General features: G+C 41.8%; 1 long non-coding RNA gene across 2 annotated transcripts; it reads right to left on the bottom strand.

Moving 5' to 3' along the window:
• Window positions 1-6994: 6994 nt before the first annotated feature.
• LOC138913571 (uncharacterized) lies at window positions 6995-8868 on the bottom strand. Of its 2 annotated transcripts, XR_011419352.1 has the most exons (4): window positions 8226-8868; window positions 7676-7703; window positions 7576-7624; window positions 6995-7482 (listed from the first exon to the last, which is right to left on the bottom strand). It is a non-coding gene; the product is annotated as an uncharacterized lncRNA (long non-coding RNA). The 2 variants fall into 2 exon arrangements; XR_011419351.1 differs by having other exon boundaries at window positions 7676-8868.
• Between the last annotated feature and the right edge of the window lie 10355 nt (window positions 8869-19223).

The following is a 19223-nucleotide window of genomic DNA, read 5'->3' as shown; positions in this document are numbered from 1 at the left end:
GATATTTTGTAACTATTCAATGTGCAGATACAAAGTTAAAATAATTAATACATTTTTTTTAAACAAAAATCCGATTTAAATTTTTTAAAACTCACAAATCTTCAAAAATGTACAATATCTTTTTAAATTCGTGAAAAATCCAAAAGCATCTACAATAGATTTATCGGCATATAAATAATTTAAATTAGTGTTCCAATTAACTTGTGAAATGATTAATTGTAATTAAAAGTAAAACTACAATCATTTAAACTTTACAATCATGAATTTTTGTCGTTTTATGCATACATTTGTGACTAAAATAAAAATAACAACCTTCATTAAAACTCGAGCTGTTTTACTAGGGCTTCCCTGTGAACTTAAAATAGTTTCCATATTAAATAACGTTTTAATTGTCATTTAAATCTGTTGCAAATAAATTATATAAATTCCATAATATTATTAAAAATCACAGCTGTAATTATTGGTTATTAAATGCTGTCCACTGGAGCTACCTTATGATTGTTCATCATTTCTTAAATCATATTATGCGTTCCCGTTCACTATTATCATTATGGTCGGCTAATGAGTTTTAAAAATGCACCTGAAGTCGAGCTGTTTTAGTTTACGAGCATGAATAACGAATTATGTACAGCATACATACGTATATCAAATATGTATTTATGCATTCGGGTAGAGCCACGCAGCTGACACGTGAGCCCCGTCCGGGACTTATCCGTAATCCCCATTGCTCCCCAAGAACCCCCGCCGGCAAATCCTGCGACTCAGACCCCAAAAACTTCGGGTTGGCTGCCACAAATCTCATTTCGTATGCCAGTCCGCCCTCCGCCATCGTTTTTCCAGCCGCGGGAAGGGGGTTGTAGTGGCACAACAACAATGCGCAGCGGAGGTGTTGATAGAATAACGCAGGGCGTGAATTTTTAGTCGAAATATTACATATAACGCAGACACGTACGGAGCCCGGGGGTTATACATATTTAAGCCCCATAAAGGAGCGCGGTGAAGGAGTGAAGAGAATGTTTCGCCGCTGGCAATCAGTGGAGAAACTGCGATCCGGCGACCGGGATAAATGCACATATTAAATTTGAAACGTATTTGGAATTTTTGATGAGTCCCAAAATTGGGTTGGTGGTGGGTTTGGGTTTTGGGATTCAGGACTCAGGATTCGGGATTAGGGATTTGGCATGGCGGCATATGGTCCAGATGGCAGGCCGGGCAGCAGGGGTTAAAAGCCACTTTCGATGCGCCATAGTTGTTGCCATTTTCCTCTCGGTTTGTCGCTGTCATTTCCGCTGTGCCGTTGCACATGGAGCGTACGTTGAACCGGGGAACCAAGCCAAGTGTATCCGAGAGATACAGATACGGCCAGATACCCGATATACCAACTGCCTGCCCCCATTTGTGGCCCCTTCTCGCTGCACGATTCGTTGCGGTGGCTCAGCCAAGTTTGAGGACGGGGTCCCAGTTTCAGTTCCAGCCAGTCTTTCCATCTCTCCATCTTTCAATCTTTCCATTTACCCATCCGCTGTCCGTCTGTCTGGATATCGCTGTATCTCAGGCAATGCGAATGAGAATGGGATGGGAATGGCCATCGTGTGGGCACTCAACCCACTTGACGGCGCGACTGGAACTCATCTCGAATGCGCGCCTCTTATCCGATCCATTATTTCGATGGATTTATAGGCATGAAGGTTGGGCAGCCACTCCATTCGGAGTACCCCATTCCGAACCCATCTTGTCCAGTGTTTTCGTTGAATTTTTTATGCCTCTTCGCCGGTCCTCGAATATCGGACCTCCTCTTCTCTCCGCAGTTGTTGTCGAGGTGGTTTTATATTTCGTTATCTTTTCTTTAAACTTTTTCATGCCCTCGGTTAGATGGCATTTGAAGTTTTTGTGGTTATAAGTTGGAACTTAGTTTTGCTAAGCTCAGCCAAATCAAAAGTGCTGAGAGTGGTTTTTTAGGAAGATATATTGGTATTAAATCAAACAACATTATGTACAAATCGATAATAATAATTTGAAAATGGAAATCGTTCTAAATATTCTTATATCATTATAAAATATAATTTAAAGGAATCAAAATATCATTAAGACCACTTTTTTATTTAAAGGAGTGAAATAATTTTTCCTCATTTCAGCTTCTTATAAGAGTATTTTATTGTAGTTTAATTCAGTACTTCAAAAATGATAAAATATTTCTTGCAGTATTTTTATCCTCAGAATACGATGTACAGATACCGTCTTGCCCTTTAGACTTCCACTCGAGCAGTGTAATTTACAACTGAAACTGCCTCCGGAGGAAGGAGTACAGCAGTAGGGGTAATATTTTAGAAAGTTACATAAGCAAACAATCCTTTTGTGTACAATATCTCTGGATCCGTTCCTATCTCGCCAGTCACCCTCAATGTGTTGCTCTAATTTCATTGTTCACGGTCTCTTTGCCTTTGTTTGAGTTTTGAATATGCCGATGGAACGAACGATGGAACATTTTTGGGCTGGGCAAAGGACTAAGGGCGAAAAGGGTTCTCTGGTGCTCCGGTTCCTTTGGTTCGTCCAACCGTCGCCACCATAAATCAGTTGGGCATCGACATCACATCGACATCGACAACGGAGGGCAATATGCGTAAATGCAATAAAATCATAAAACGAATTGTGTGGAGAGGGGAAACTGGGATGCTAAACGGAAAATTTGAATCTCGGCTCGCGGCGAGAGTTGTACCGTTTTTGGGCCGACGCACGGACGGCTTTCTTTTTATGACCCGGCCGCGTTAACTGGACGCAAATAGAGCTCGACGGGGAGCTAAAATCAGGAGCGGGGGAGGGTCTTCTGCGGGCTTGACATTTCTGTTGTATAAATATACAAATACATATTTTGATTTGGTGCGCGTGCAGGCCATGCCTATGCCCTAATTTCAGCCAGAGAGATATTCTCGCATCCATTCGATACAGATACAGTCCGCAGGGTGGCCGTTCTACATTTTTCTGTTCTTTTCTCCTTTTTAGGTTTTTTTTTTGTTGTTTTTCGGACACTGACTCTGCGGATCCATAAAACGCCTTTACATTTTGTCCCCGCCTCGTTAGGCCGCGGATGTTGGACCTGCATCTACAAACTGGCAGATGCATATATGTATGCAAATGGAGCGTCCACCAGTTCGGAGGCATATGCAAATGCGACTGGTTATGCTCGACCATAGTCCATAGGCCATAGACCATGGTCGATAGTGCTAAGACGACCCGCGGCGCATTCCGAAGTGCCCTATAAAAGTGTCACTTTTTATTTGGCCCCAGTCGGTCGTCTGATTAGTCAGCGTCCCAGGCAAATGGCCATTGGGCTTTCCTCTGCATCTCCTTAGCTTTTCAGTATAATTGTGGATTCTTGTTCTCTGTTTTTCTTTTTTTTTTGCCGTTCAGAAGCCACTCGGGAGGTGAACAAACTGCCGGCGGGCAAATAAACACGAGTTGGCCAAAACGCCAGAGACATTAAATCAGTTCATTTGCATTCAGCGACCCGGTCCTGTTTATTTGCCCAGAAATGTTTCCATAAACAATGTCCGACTTTATTTACAAGCAGAGCTGGACAAAGAAACGCGTTTGTTTACCGGATCTATGGCTGCAATGAAAATGCAATCTGCCTTTGCAGTCAATAATGGTAAATACTGTTTATTGATTGTTTGTGCAACTTTTCAGCTTTTTGGCACATTCACGGAGAAAAAATGGGCTTTGTTCGGTTTGAAGCCTTTTTAAAGCCCATATTTCATGTTTTATTTAATGGGTATATAGATTGTTTATTATTTATGTGGGAAATTAAATCGGTTGAGTGATTAAAACTCAATTTTTGTTTGTTTTTATAAAAATAACATAAATCTTTTATTCCGGTTTTACAATAAATTAGTCAAATTGATTAATCTATTTTTTAATCGAATGATTGTTTTGATTTGGAGAAAATATAGGAAAAACAATTAATTTTATTTAAGATATTTGCAGACACCTTAAAATACATGCCAAATGAATAGCCAATTTATATGTTTTTCCCTTAAGCAATCTAATTTGATTTGACTGCATTTTGAAGCGGGGAAAGGGGGAACATTTGTAGCTACAAATGTCCAGCTCCCCCGGAAACCCCCGAATCCCCGTGCAAAAGGGCGATCGGCGTTTTGGGCAGCCAGCCACGTGCAATAAATCCAGAGACCATAATCAGGATTTATGGGGCTCGCTGTTGTTGTTGTCGGCGGTGCTTCAAACATTTTTATGATGTCTCTGCAGTATTTATGAGCGACTGGGCGAGCGGCAGAGGAGCGGAGGAGCGGACGTTGGAGCGTAGCAGCCACTGATATTACGCGGCGGGCATAAAATCCGAATAATTTGCAACAGGTGATAATTGTTTTACAATATGTTCGTGCATGCGAGCGGGGGAGCGCGTAGAACAAGTGTATTTATGGGCTCGGGCATAAAAAGAACCTTGTTAGCACCTCTCGATTGCTCTGGCTGCCAATCGAATCGCGGAATAGGCCCTACTGAAGAGTCGAGTTCCCACACATAAAGCCAATATGTATATGTGCACTCGAATTTATTCACTTCGAATTGCTTATTAAATAAACTTTTGCGGCTATCGTGCAGAGATTGATTGATTGATTGATGGCCCCGGCCGCACTGATTGATGGCTGCCAGCACGGCAGATGGGAAATGAGAAATGCCAAAAGCCGCCGCTCGGTGTGCTATTAAAAAACTTTTATGATTTGTTGTGATTTTTGTAATTGGCATTTTTACGAGGGCTACCTGACGATGCGGAATCGTAATCGTAATAGCAATCGGAATCGGAATCGCTCATTTCTATGCAGTATTCAGTGCGGCTTTTATTGTTTTGCAATTAATTTGGCATTGTTAATAGTTTGTCTGGTAGTGCCGGAATGGCTGCCAAAGGTGTCATAACTCACGTAATAAACGCCACGCAGTTTAGCCGGCTTTGTCACACTGGCTCCGAGCATAAAGAGCCACAAAAGATACTGGGCCGTATACCTTATACCACATACCATATACCCATATACCATCCCGAACTGGGGACTCGTGTCTTTTGCGACCGGCCCATAATTCACTCGCCCAAACCAAAACACATGAATGGCCCTCTCAATCGTAAAAGCGAGGAAAGCCTGTTGTGTTGTTGTGTGTGGGGAAAGAGTTTTACAATCGTTTAAAAACTCGTCAAAAAATTAGACCTTAAAATATTGTATTTGCATGGGTTTTTTACGAGCCAACAAAATATTTTTATATTAGCAATAATTTCACTAGGCGTGGGGCTCTGATTTGATTGTGCATTTTCGGCATTGTTTGGCGTTTTGCTTTTTGCTTTGACATTTCGCCGCTGATTCATCGGTTGCAATTAAAAAGCGTTTATTTTTTATTGCGGTCTTCTCTTTTTTTATCCATTTCGCACAGTGCATGTGCCGAACTATCTGCCTCCCGCTCTCGCAAAAGTGGGATGTGCTCTTCCTCGGCGCCATGCGGCCGCCATTGCTCTTGCCTCTCGCTCTTGCACGGCGATCGCTGAATCGCCACCTCGCTCGCACTCATGTTGGCCATTATGGCCGGCAGAGGTGAGTTTCGGTGTGGTGACTTCGCCGCTCACTCATGGCCGCTGCTGCGACGTCGACAGCGGCAGCGCTGCCTTGTTTTGTGTTTCCTTGCCTTTGTTTTCCATGCAGCTGCTGCACTTTTCCGGTCTGAATACATTTTCGGGAAAAACTCTCTTAGGCAAATTGCATTGTTAAGATAGACGCAGTCAATTATACAAATGAAATTTAAGCACCTTATGTTAAGAAAAAATATTAGTTTTATGGGTCAAATAATTTACGTATTTTATTTTTAATATGCAATAACCATTATGATCATTTTCATATTTTCCTTTATTATTAAATTAATGTTATTAAAATAATGTTTATTTTTTAGCAAGAAAAGCTAGAAAGTTTGAATATTTGACTAAACGAATTTGTTTTTAATAACAGTATTAGGTTCAATAAGAAATAAAAATTGGTATATTTTAAATTGATTTAAATGAGTTTTTATAGTTTCTATTAAAATACTGTGTCATTATAAATACTGTTTATTGTCAACAAACAGCTCAAATTTAGCCGACGGATATTTTTACCAAAATCATAACATTCAAGGAGCGCTCGGTTGGATATGATTGTAATTATTTAATGTCGCTGAAATCTGCTCTGTGCATTCCAATCGACATATTCCCCGGAGAGTCCAAGTCACAGCGGTGCACTTAACCTTTAGACGCTCCGAACTTGACTCGATCGCCGTGTGAGTCACACTGTTTGATGCAGGTTTAATGGTCCCGCGCTTTGTAACTAAATGCACAATCCTAGGCGTCTTAACCGCTTCACAATTAATTTTATTGGCACTTAAGATTAAAAGGAAGCAGCGCAGCGGGCGAGCGTAATTAAAATAATATGAATAATAAAAGAAATAGCTCGCCAGTAGTCGGGCATCAGAGCAGAAAAGCTTGCCAAAAGGCGTATTTCGGCTCCAATCTGAGCCCACTTAACCTCAGCTCAACCTTTGGCCCCAGCACTCACGCACACTCGCACCAACAATCGCACACGAGTGTGTGGAGTCCGTGAAAAAGTTGCCAAAAAGTAAAAACTGAATTTCCAACTAGTTTTCCCTCTGGCCTTTTCTCTGCGGCACATTTCCCCCGGCCACAAATCTCGCGCAGCTTTCAAAATGTCAGCCCATCGATGGTGGTGCGGTGGTTTTTTTGGTGTCGAGGTCGGCTGGCTGCACGCAAAGAAAATGTTGCAAACATTTTAAATTGAAATAACTCCAATGATTTAAAACCTTTGAATTTAAAATATCAAATCAATATTTTACAAATATTTTATTAATAAAATAAGTAAGTAATTTAAAATCTTTTTGAAATTTTAATAGGTATACATGACAAATGTCTTTCTTTTCATTTTTTTTGCCATATCGATCAGATTTTGAGTTTCGTAACTTTGATGATTTTATTGGGCACCCCTAAATGGTTTCTGTTCTTCTCTGTGTGATGACGTGGAAGCCAGAATCTCCGCCGCACCACTTCGCCAACCTCTCTGCAAACCACTCCTCGCACCACTCCGCAAAAAGTTAATGGACCGTGCATGTTTTTCCCTCAGCCGTGGCGCTTAACATTATTTATGATGGATGAAAAACTGCTATTTCTACTACTCCTCTCAACTCGGTACGCTTTCAACTTCCTTTCGACATTGCTGCCATTGGTTGTTGTTTCAGTTGCATATTCCGCATAGTTTCGCAGTTTTTCCCTCTCTTCGCGCTGAATGGGTAATTATTTGAACACTTTGACCGCCGGAGATTGAGCCATCAAGGGCATTTTTCCAATTGATATTTGTTTTTGGACATTTATTTGATGTTCTGTTGTTGTGCCATGACTTTTGGTTAATCTAGGGTCTTAAGAGCAGATTTGCACTGGGGTGGCTAATCAAGCTAAATAAGGAAACATGTTCAATAAACAGGGTTTATATATATTGTGTTAGATATAAACAAGAAATATTAGGTGGTTGGTTTCGTATTACATACCTACATAGTTTATTGACTATGCACCTTCATATCCCAAAAAGCTAAGAACCTGAAAAAACGAAATTAATATAATGAATATAAAATTAAATAATGAATTTACCTTGAAATTCAATTCCTCCCAAATCGATCTGCAATCAAAATATTATTAAGCGAGTTAAAATATCGAAAAGCGTTGCCTTTAAAATCGATTTTTCCAACTCTGATGTGGATAAAAGGACAAACCCCACCCTTAACATTTTTTGTTTTGGTAGAACTCGAAATCAGTAGATTCGAGAAGGGGTCCAATAACATTACCCATCCTCCCCTTCGTTATTCCGACTTTTTTCCCCCCTCGGAGTGTGACCAGCTTAATTAAACCAGCACAGAAAGTGGCCGAAAGCGAGTTGAAGGGGACAGGGGTCATCATCGTTAGCAACTGTTGGTCAGCTCGTTTTTTTTTCCTTTAATAAAAATAATTACTCGCATTTTTTGTGTGTTGCTTCTGTTGTCTTCGTTTTTTTGCTGCCGCTTTGTTTTCTGGCTCAGAGCCGCAATTTTGAAGCGTTTTATGGCCGAGTTTTTGTTTCGTGTGTGCGACCGCCATTTTTTGAGGCGAACGCTTTCCAGATTGCAATCTAAATGGCGTTTTTTCTGTTTTTTTTCCAGCTTACCTTTATAATTTTTTCATTTTTTTTGTTTTGTTTTGCGGCTGAGGCAGCGGCAGCGGCAGCTTTCAATTTATGAAACACGCTTATTACTTCTCCTCGAAAAAGCCAAGAGCCGCCGCTCGTTACGCGCTCCTCTCGTTTGTTTGCGCCAGGGCCGAAAGCAGGTAATACGGCAATCAGCCCCCAAGGCCGTCGATCGGGGGGCGGGGATCGGGGGATGGGGAGGGAGGCGGTCCAGTGATCAGTGTCCGTAATTCTGTTCACGGCCAGCAGATACAGATGCCAGTCGTTTGGCTACAGATACAGATACAGATATATGTGGACATGCAGCCTGTGGCTCAGCCTCTGCCACTTGCCAGTTGGCTGGCCAACTACACACAACACTCTTGGCCAAGACTCTTCTACAATTTGGTTTTTCAGTCGACCCCCCTTTAGCCAGTTCAGCGGTTTTGCCCCCCTTCGCCACAGTTAATTGCACAGGTTGCTGCCGCTGCGGCTGACGGGTATTTTTTAATTGTATTTTCCAGGTTTTTAATTAAAGCTCAACTTGATTTTCAGTTTAGTTGCAATTTCAAAGCTGCTTTTTGTTTTCGCACTTGACGCGAAACAGGTTTGCCTTTGATTGGCAGGCCAAGAGCCGGCCAAACGGGTTTTGTAGCACGAATCAGGATGCCGAAGACGTTTTTACGATACCCCCAGCAAATTACACTCACAGCGCGCACTTTGCTGGCAGTTGACTTTCTTTCAGCTAGTACGAGTACTAACTAGCCTTCGGATTAAGTTGATGCAGACAGCTTCCCATCTCGACAACTTCCCATTTGGCAGCACATCTATTTGCTGTTCAAACGAGCCTCGGGTTTCATGAATCGGCCAGAACGCTGACCATTAATGCCCGGCCCCTATGCAAATGAGTTTTTGGCCAGCTGAATGGGCCATCAAGCAGCCGCGTAGTGTTCGCTTCTCCTCCCGCTCTGTTCACTGAGAAAAAAAGAACAGGCAACTACGGCCTTCGATTCGGTGTCTATTGAGATTTAGTTTAAAAAAAAGGGCAAGAAATACTAATAATAATGTATTTTATTAACAATAAATAATTATCTATCCTTAAAGGAAATATTTTTCAAAAGAAAAAAATTTATTGTAGAAAAGAATGCTTTTTCAAAATTTTTCAAATTTATGCGTTATGTGTGAATTAATCAGGAATACCAAAAGTATTATAAAGTATATAAACCAACTAAAATTCTAAATTGCTTTTAATAAAAAAAACATTTTTAGCTTGAACTAAGTCAGAATTCTTTTGGTAAAAGTTGATAAAGTATTATTAATATAAAAGAAAACAGAAAAGGCTGTGCAAGACTGGTCCTATTATTCTTCGCCTGTTCCCGGTGTATTGGTTATTTTTCATAAGAAACTGAATACTAATAATTTGCTGAATCTGAAAACTGGGAACAGGAAAATGGATACAAGAACAATGGGCTGATATCGCGTGATTTATCTCTGTGTGGCTTTTCCTTGCGACTTTTCACGCAACGCTTGCTGCCGCTTTGGCAGCCAACCGCAAAGTCCGCTGAGATGTGCAAAGTTTGCCTTCGTGCGGCCTTAATGGGCACTGCACGAGTATACTTGGCTCTATATAGTATACGCTATAAGCCAAAAGCCGTATGGTATGTACAAACAATTGTGGATTTGTCATACAAGTGCGAGGGTCTCGTGCAAGTGTGAGTGTCTTTTGAAATGGCCGCAGTCACACGGATGCACACAGGCGCAGGCAGAATGTTATAATTAAAATTAAGGGAAGCAACGCGAATGTAAAAAGGCAAACAGAAAACAGAAAAAATATACTTCTTGAACTTTGGCGGTGCGATCGTTGAGTTCCCCCCGAGAAACAGAAAAAAAAGCAGAAGAAACCCCTCACTCCGCGATCTCGGATCGCATTTGAATGTTCACTTGTTCGCGTCTTTGTGTCTCTTTCTGTCTGCCAGTGGGGCCATAAAACCCAAAATAATACTATGTAAAAAAAATGTTTTGTGTGAAACAGCGCCCCCCTCCTGGGACCGCCCCTCCGCCCATGTTTGTGCGCTCGGGTTCGGCGGTTTGGAGATCGGAACTGGGAGATCGGCTCTCTTCGCGTTCGCATTCGCGTCTGTGGGGCTTTGTCTAAACAACAAAATATTGAATTTAATTTTTTAGTGTTAGTTGCTCTCTAACAATTTCGGAGTCGTTATCGCATGCGCATGTCGCGTTCGCGCCTCCGTCGAATAATTTTCTGTTAATTCAGCCCGCCGTCGTTTTTCCCTCCTCCACCTGGGATAATATCATCGAATCGCCATCGCAGCTCCTGTTCCCGATCCAGATTCTTAATTCCGAACACCGATCCCGATTCGATGGGGCGAGTGCGCGTGTGTGTGCGGGTCATTCAATAATAATGCCGTTCAATTTAACATATTGACCAGTGGCCATAAATGCTGGAATTTTAAGTTCTTACATGTTGAAAAGTTCATTACTTTGTGAGTCCAGGCACACAAAAAATATTTATAACTGCATCGAAAATTTATTCCGGGCCCGATATTTAATGACGGCTATTCAACGGATTTTATGAGTTCGACGATTTTATTTCAATAATTATTACGCTCGCCAAACCACAAATTCATAAGTGATTGGGTTAAATATTCTTCTTCTCTTATCGTACATTTCAAAGAAACATTCGAGGCGGTGAGTTCTGCATCTCAATTTTAAAGAGTGATTGCTGACATAATAGTTATTTTGAAATTTACTATATAATAAAGTATTTGACGACGTTGCGCAATAGAATTTCACTACATTAGGCACGGTAATTTGAAGAGGAAAACGGCACAGCTAATAACTTAATCATAAGTAATTACTTAGTGCGATTTTCGGAGGATTATTGGCATGAATAAAACGATAACTTAAACATCAGTAATTATTTTTTTAGTTATGAAAACTAGAATTAAATAATTTTAAATTAATAACCAAGATATTAATTTAAACTAATATGAAAAAAATATTTGAGAATATTTTTATAAGTACCGATAAATAAGGTTTTGAATTTAATGCAGATGTTTATTCTAGCACCAATCATTGACATTTTGTTATAGATTAAAAAAAGAAAAGTATTAAATGTAGAATTCTGATTGAATAAGGTTTTAAAAATAATAATGGCTTAATTGTCATTTGCATAAACTTATAATTTATAAAAAAGGAAATTAATGACAAAATTTTAATTTATCAATGAAGAAATATAATAAGTTGCTCAATAGTTTTACATATCACTAATAAATATTTATTTTCCTTGCAGATTTGACTCTCGTTAAGAACTACCCAAATAACTGTATCAATAAAAAGCTGGTAAGTGGAAATTAAATAAAGTAAAATATCCCCATAATTAAGGGCGTTTTCAGTCCGAACCGAAGCCATGCAAAAGCCCGATTCCGAGTCCGACCGAATTACCTTTTTGATTTTTATGGCCGAGACAATTCGATTGCGCCCAGCGTCGGGGGAGCATTATTGTAACATAAAGTGGTCTGCCCCTTGTACCCGCCCCTTGGACCCCCTCTCCCGCCCACCTACCCGCCGCCCCTGACCGCCCAGCTCTCATTCGCGACAAGCGCAGGGCGTTAAAGTGTCCAGGCTGCCGAGGCGGGCGGTATTAAAAATGGCAATAAATAAAGTAAAGTACGGCGAGTACATGATTTCCCTGTTAAGATCCCACACAGGACCCTGGTGCGCAGTGGGCGTGGCTGTGGGCGGTGGGTGGTGGGTGGATGTTGTTTGGCCAGGACAGTGTCCGAGCGGGCCAATTGTGGTAAATCGGAAGTTAAAGACGGCAATAAAACGACGCAATAAAAATCTATGAATGACACATTAAATCAATTGCCAAAAATCACAAAAGCGTGGAAAAAGTCGCTTATGAGTGGATTTGACCACTTGGGTGTCGGTGCTCGGCCACTTGGGAAAATGAATTCATTTGAAAGTTTAAGTGATTTCCTTTTATGACCGTGAGAAATCGAACAAGTGGGCTAATTATCAGGCAGTGGGACTAAACTACCTTAATTTTCAGAGCTCGGAGGCATCTGAAGAGGCTGCTTGCTGGTCTCCAGACTGACGCCATGTGCACATGTCCAGAGCCTAGAGTCAGGTGCATCCTCGATTAAGCAATGCCTTTCAGAGTCCTGACATTTACAACTCTATTCCCATTGTTTGGCAGACTTTCCCAACGCAAAACCCGATCCCAAAAAACCGTCGTATGTGGCTTATCCCAAAAAAAAGAACAATTTTTAACGACTTTCGCCAGAACAAAGGGGAAATCGTGCACGACAACAAGAAAATAGCAGCCAAGTTCCACTTATGAAGTAATAAAACGAGAACGGAGGGAAAACACGCTGCCAGGGTTTATCGGTGGCAGAAATCGGACTCCTGCCCATAGAGCAGCCATGTTAACGATCAGCGGATCGGGAATCCGAGACCCGAAGGACGGAGGAGGTCACTCAGGTGAGCAGGTGGGCAGGTGAACCGAGTCCGCATGCTTTCCCCGGTTTTCTTTTTTTTCGGTGAGTGTAAAGGCCGCCGGTGGCCATTTTCGATGACTTCATTCGGCAGCTTCAATTGCCCCGGCGTTTCACCTTTCTCCCCTGCCGCCTGCAAACAGCATGTGCATCCATCAGATACTCTCGCTTACTTGGATATCCAGATACCCGTACTGTACACTGCCTCAGCCTGTATAAAACCCATAAAATATGTGCACGTCAACGCGCTTCGTGCTGTCTTTTGTGCAGCCATTATTAAATTTCTGATTGTGGCTTTCTACTCGCATGTCTTTTCCTCCTCTCATTGTCTGTCCGCTGGACAGGCGAAAGGGGATAAGGGAAGGGAAGGGGGACGAGGACGGGCGGACTGGCCGACGGGCGGACCAACGGACCGGTTCAACTTGTTATCTCGTCTTTTCCCCTCTGTTGGCTAATCGAGCTGCGCTCTGATGGGGAATTTGGTATTTTCTCCCTTCACGGACAGTGGATAAGAGCTGGAAAAATGTACGTTAAAATTGGGAATATTCTGGGATAAAATTGTAAGATTTATAAATATATTTAAAATTGTTTCAAGCAAAACACTTATTTAAATTTTAAAATATTTAAAAATTTTAAGATTTAATAAGATTTTCTGAATCATTTGATTACATTTTGTGGAATAGAAATAAAAGTTAATTTTCATTAAAAGTCTTAAACATTAAAAGTAATAGTTCTATGGTTAAAAAAAAAAAACTGAGTTAATAGGCATTTATATTTCTTTAGATAAATATCAATTGGGATTAGGTTTTATTATAATTTTATTATGTCGTGTAATATTCAATAGTATATCATTTATTTGATCCACAGTGCATCATTTATGCACCCAAATGAAAATTAGCTTGAGGTCCTCACCATATTAGTCAGTCGAAATTCCACGAAAGCGAGGGGAAGAGAGATATTGTTTGGCAGAGGCGGACATTTTAACATTTTCAGGCTTATCACGTAGTCTTTGGATCGTTTTCGGAGTTCTTTGGGGCGCAGTCAACCTGCAGCTGAGGGGTTACAATAATAAAATGTTAAATTTATAATTCAATTAATAATGTCTGCATGGCAGCGCATCTGGAAAAAAAGAGCTCTTAGCAGTTGTCATTCGGTGTGCTGGAATGCCTTAATGGATATCTCCGTATCTTCGTTTTCCACTCGCCAGGATTGTTTGCCTTTGGGTTGTATCTGCAGGATACAAAATCTATATACACGAGGAGCACAAAGGCGATGGCACAAAGTAAATTGAGAACTCATTGAGTGCAGGCAACGACCCAAGAGGGATCGATATTCCCGCCCAGCCACCCACTGCCATCCTTCGTCCTTGTTTTTGTATTTGCTTTTTGTTTTGTGGGTGTGTTGGTGTGTTCAGCCAGCGACAACGTCAGCAAAAGTGTTTTCAAACTCGGCTACCCTTGGTCCTTGGGGGTGGTTCGTGTTTTTCCGAGCCGCCCTCAAGCGTTGGCGCCCACTTTTCCACATCCTCCCCGAGCTTTCCATCTCTCTCGCTCTCTCTCTCGGCCTCTTTCCCTGTTTCCCTTTATCCTTGAATGCTTTTGACTTTGCTTATCGCGACCGCCTGTCGTTTTGTGGGGGTTGTTTGGGCCAAAAACTCTGGCAGCCAGCGGAAGTGGGTGGTGGGGGGTGGAGGCCGTTGATGTTGCCAAACTGAAATTAACCTTTAGGGAGCCGGAGACGCGCACGCTATTTGAATAAATATTTTGCTGACTTTGGCTGCCAGGCATGTCAAAATGAAAAGGGGCGGAAGGGGTGTTTCCCCGGCTATATATATGTATGTATTATAAGTCTGTATCTCTTTGTGCTGCCTAGCTATGTAACTATTCTATGTGGAAATTATGCTTATGTAAATGAGGCAGTCGCCTTTAAAAGGAAAACTCCGAGGGATAAGTGAAGGAAGAGAGAAGGAAAACTCCAAACAAGAAATAGAGACACAATGTAGCAAAGTTTCCATCCCCCGCTGGGAATTTTCTTAGAGCCAAAGAGAGCTGGAAAAACAAAATTGATGATTTCACTTATTTTCCTTTTTTTTTGGTTGGCAAGACTGGGTTTTATGTCTTCGGCTTTGGGCTAAGCTAAAGTAAGGCTGCGATTCAATTTCGTTAAGTTAAAAGTAGAAAAGTAGAAAAACCTCTCGCTCGCAATTTGCATATATGCGATATGCAATAATGCGGGGCACAAATCTCTGGGCGATTTGGTTCGGGCGATTTCTTGTTCTGTGACAATTAATTCGCCATAAAATCCCCGGCTCTTTTATCACACTCCCAGATGGCAGGGTACAAATATGTGGGGATGTGCTGAGACGCCATCAAATAGCCTAACGACATCATAACTCGTGTCTCGTCGTGTTTGCTGGAATTTTAACTGGTGGCCAATTTAATGCCCATAAACATGGTATTAACACCTTATTGGAGTGGAGCGGGGCAATTAACACTTTGGCCCACTGGCCATAAAGCCGTTCAAACAAGAGGTGCGACGATTGACCGACATCATCATTATCCAATGGGTTAGAGATCAATTGCGATTTTCGGGGAAAAGTGGCCACCTAGAAAGGTGCGTGAGAAAAGAGCTGGCCATCGAATTTGAATCGAACGGAAGCGTTTCGCCTGCAAATGTGTCTATTTTTATGGCCGCAACTGTCTTCCCCTCTGGTAATTAAATTTATGAGCTTGCCCGAAGGTCGCCGCCGCCTGTCACCGAAAGGAGATCATCTGTCTGCCCGCCGGCGAAGGTGAAAGTAATGCTCGGATTTAAGGAGCTCCATTCGCTGCAATCCCAAAGTGAAAAACTGAATCACTGAAAAACTGAATCCAAGAGCCGAATAAGCGAGCAGACAAAAGTCAAACGCCTGACACGGGCCTTCAACTTTCCGTCGACTTAATTCCGAACATAAAACCACTCCGAGCCCCACTTGCATGCCTTCGGCCCACTCGGATCCACTTGGATCCACTCTGCACCACTGCTGACTACCCATAAAGTGGCCAAAAGTGTTGTTTTAATTTTAGGGGTGTTTACTTTTATTTTTATTGCAATATATAATGCAATCTACATACAATTTCACTTGCCAAAGAGTTGCGGCCCGCGCGCTCTCATTCTGTTTCTCTTGCCTTTTCGCTCCGTATATGTCTGTCGTAAAACGCTTTGCTGGCAATAAAAGGCAGTTAACTAGTTAGATTTAATGTACTAAAATATGGCTCAAGTACAGACACGGCACTTTCTCAGGTGCTTAAACTTATATGAATGCCAGATACGATAAACGGCCATTTAGGGGTATCACGGCTAATTGTGGCTTCCACATTTTGGCATTTAACTGGGGGCTCTCAATTAGTGCTCCTGTAATTGATACCTCAGCCGTTTGACCCTTTTAAAAAAGGGCTAAAAGGGTGGCGGCCAAGTTGGTCAACCTTTAGTACCCAATGTTCGTGAGAATAATAAAGCAGCTTTTAGCCGGAAAAACGAAGATTTCGGTGTATAATCTTGAAAGCTAAATGTAAAACACTCTTCCCGATGACATATTTATGACACATCTAAGATGTTATACAAACGGTTGGGCATAAAATCATACAATGTCCCAGCAGCGCCAATTACTTGTGCGCCAGACAAAGAGCAATGACATTTTGTGTACATAATTAAACAAAGCAATTCCCGATCATAAATTGCAGCAACAATGGATATGAGTCCCGAAAGGATGTTGCCAAAAAAATACGAAATAAAATGGAAACGCTGGGTAAACAATATCCAAAGGGGCCGAGGGGCGGTGGCCATGTTGGGAATGAGATTGAGAACGGGAACCAGAAAACAAGCAGCCGACATATATCTTAGGGATTCAGAAAAAGATACAGATACAGATACATGGCCGCCTCTGACATCTTTCCACAAAATGTCTCGCTTATAAGCTGTCAGCATGATATTTCATTTTTTCAGTCCCTCCGGCTCCGTCCGCTCTTTGTTCTAATTATGGCCCGGGATGAGTTCGCCGTGTGTGTGTATTCTGTATCTTGTATCTTGTATCTCTTGTATTTCTCGCTCGGATGATTCTGTCGGCTGTTCTGTTGCCCAATTTCTGGCTGGCTCTTCTTTTTCTTTCTTGCTTTTTTCGTAAGAATCCCCCAGAACACGTTTCCACGATCAAACGCAAACAGGAATGAGAAAAACTTGTTTGGAAAAGTCACCTCATCGCACTACCGCCATCCTCAACCTCAATCCGATCCAAGCTTAGTTTTTCAGTTTACTTGGAATCGGAATCGGACCGTGTATATCTGTGATTCGTCTCCGGCTTACGGGGAAAACGGTGCGGTATGTGGTGGTCCAGAAGAAAAAGGGTTCCGAGAATAAAGAGATTTCAGGCCATTAAAGGTGCCGAGAGCCGGCCGAGACGTATCATAATTAGCTGGGAGAAAGATCATTAACGATCGCCATGCGGGACCCCTGTGTCTAATTGGATAACATGAATTTAATTTTATTTCATCTAATTCGGGCGCAGCATCTCCGGCCGGAGAAGCCCAGCAGAAGAGCCCAAGAACCCAGCGAACAAGCAGCCGAAATTTTTATTGCGACTGGCCAATGAACTTCCCTCTCACCATATTTTCTTCTTCCCATTCCTTTCATTCGGACATATTGCATGTGAATTTGTCCAAGACGATTATATATATTTTGTGGTAGGTTTATTGTTGTCCGAATTTAAATTTTAGCCCAACTCTGGGACCGAGCACACACATAATGAAGCCATAAGCCGCCATTTCGGCCATAAACCCATTTGAATATTAATTTTGTTAATTAACTTATTCAAATTCGAGAATCGTTAAAAATGGAAGAAATTCTTTTTATGGCTATAGCTCTATTTTTCCCAAAAAAAAACAAAGAAGGAGTGAAGGGCGAGGAGAGAGGCGAAGCGAATGAAAGGCTTTATTGTTGGTGACAAAAATACAAATTATTCACGATAATTGTGACACCCACTGAACCGATCTTCCCACGATTGTCGAGGTTGGGAATCGGGTTATCGTCATTGTGCTTTTTTCATATTTTCATTACTTTATTTGAACATAACTAGTCTTAATTTTTGAACGTCTTGTTCTATGGCAATATTGTTCTATTAAGACTTTTTGAGACTGGTACTCATTTAGAAAAATATTACTCAGATCTAAAAATATACATGTGTAATGCACATTTCTTTAATAATAATAATTATTTTCAAGCTGATACGAACTAAAAGTATTTATTAAATAATACTTATATTTTAAGTCCTATCACCGATCATCGCAATTGTTTCTGAGTGAAGGGGAAAGGCATAAAAACTATAAACTCCGTTCCGAACAAATCGTTTGCGTTGCCCATTTCCCTTTTCTTCCGCCCAGAAGGAACTGCAGTCAAATGATTTTACGAGAGAGCTGAGTGCGATCAAAGCGAAAGCGAAACTCTTGAGGGACACATGGGGCCAGTTCCTCCGCAGTTCCTCTTCAGTTCCTCCAGAACTCCAGATGGAGGGCACTGAAGTGGAGGGCAGTTGGGCATGAAAGTACAGGCAGTCGAAGGGCAGGAGTTGACTTTGACCCTGACACCGCCTTTTGGGAGACGGAGATCCCAGTGTGTATCTGTGAGTGTTGCACAATGCAAATGCAAAACGAGAAACAAATTTTACGACGTGTTTGACGGCTGTCTGTCGCTGCTGTCTGCGTGTCTCCTTGTCTTACTGACTTCGAGTTCGACTTTGAGTGCGACCCATTCCCATTTCCATTCCCTTTCCCTTTTTCCGGACCCGGCGCTCACTTCCGCACTGACTTGAGGCCCTGTCCCTGCGGGAAATCGCGGCATCCTTCATCCTGCGTCCTGTCTCGTCCCTGGTTGGCTGCCAGTTTAGCCTGCATTATTACCTGCGCGGTGTCAAATGCAAACAAGACGTTTGCGCCGGCCATAAAGTCGGCATCCTCTGGTCCTTCTTCCCTCTTTTTTTACAGCATAGGGAAAATGGTCAGATATGATGAGTGGCGCCTCGTTGGAACTGACCGTTATTGATGGGCTGTATCTCTTTCTTTTTTGCAGTATTCGATCCAGGAAGTGAGCAGACCGGTGGAGTAGATCCATCCCAAATTCAGCAGCGGTGCAGACCCACCAAGCACCGCCCCGGCAACAACTCTCAGCGGTGGCGTCCGGCCAAAACCACCTCGTTGCGCCGACAGCGGCGAGCATCTCTCCCTCCAGCGTCAGTTCCCATCCTCCAGGTAAGAGATAAGTCTGATTAATCTAGGTGCAATCAGAGAAGTATTAAAATATCTTAAATAACCTATGGAAATAAAGGGGTTTTTAAACATAAAGTTTAATTTGTTATTTATATTAAAACTCTTTTCTAAAACTTTACCTAGTTATTCTTCACTCAATAATATTGCTGCATTTTCTTATATAATATTATATAATTATAATTATG

The sequence above is a fragment of the Drosophila takahashii genome, chromosome 3R (assembly GCF_030179915.1).
Source record: "Drosophila takahashii strain IR98-3 E-12201 chromosome 3R, DtakHiC1v2, whole genome shotgun sequence".
Taxonomy (NCBI): domain Eukaryota; kingdom Metazoa; phylum Arthropoda; class Insecta; order Diptera; family Drosophilidae; genus Drosophila; species Drosophila takahashii.
This window is presented reverse-complemented; position numbering and strand designations above follow the sequence as displayed.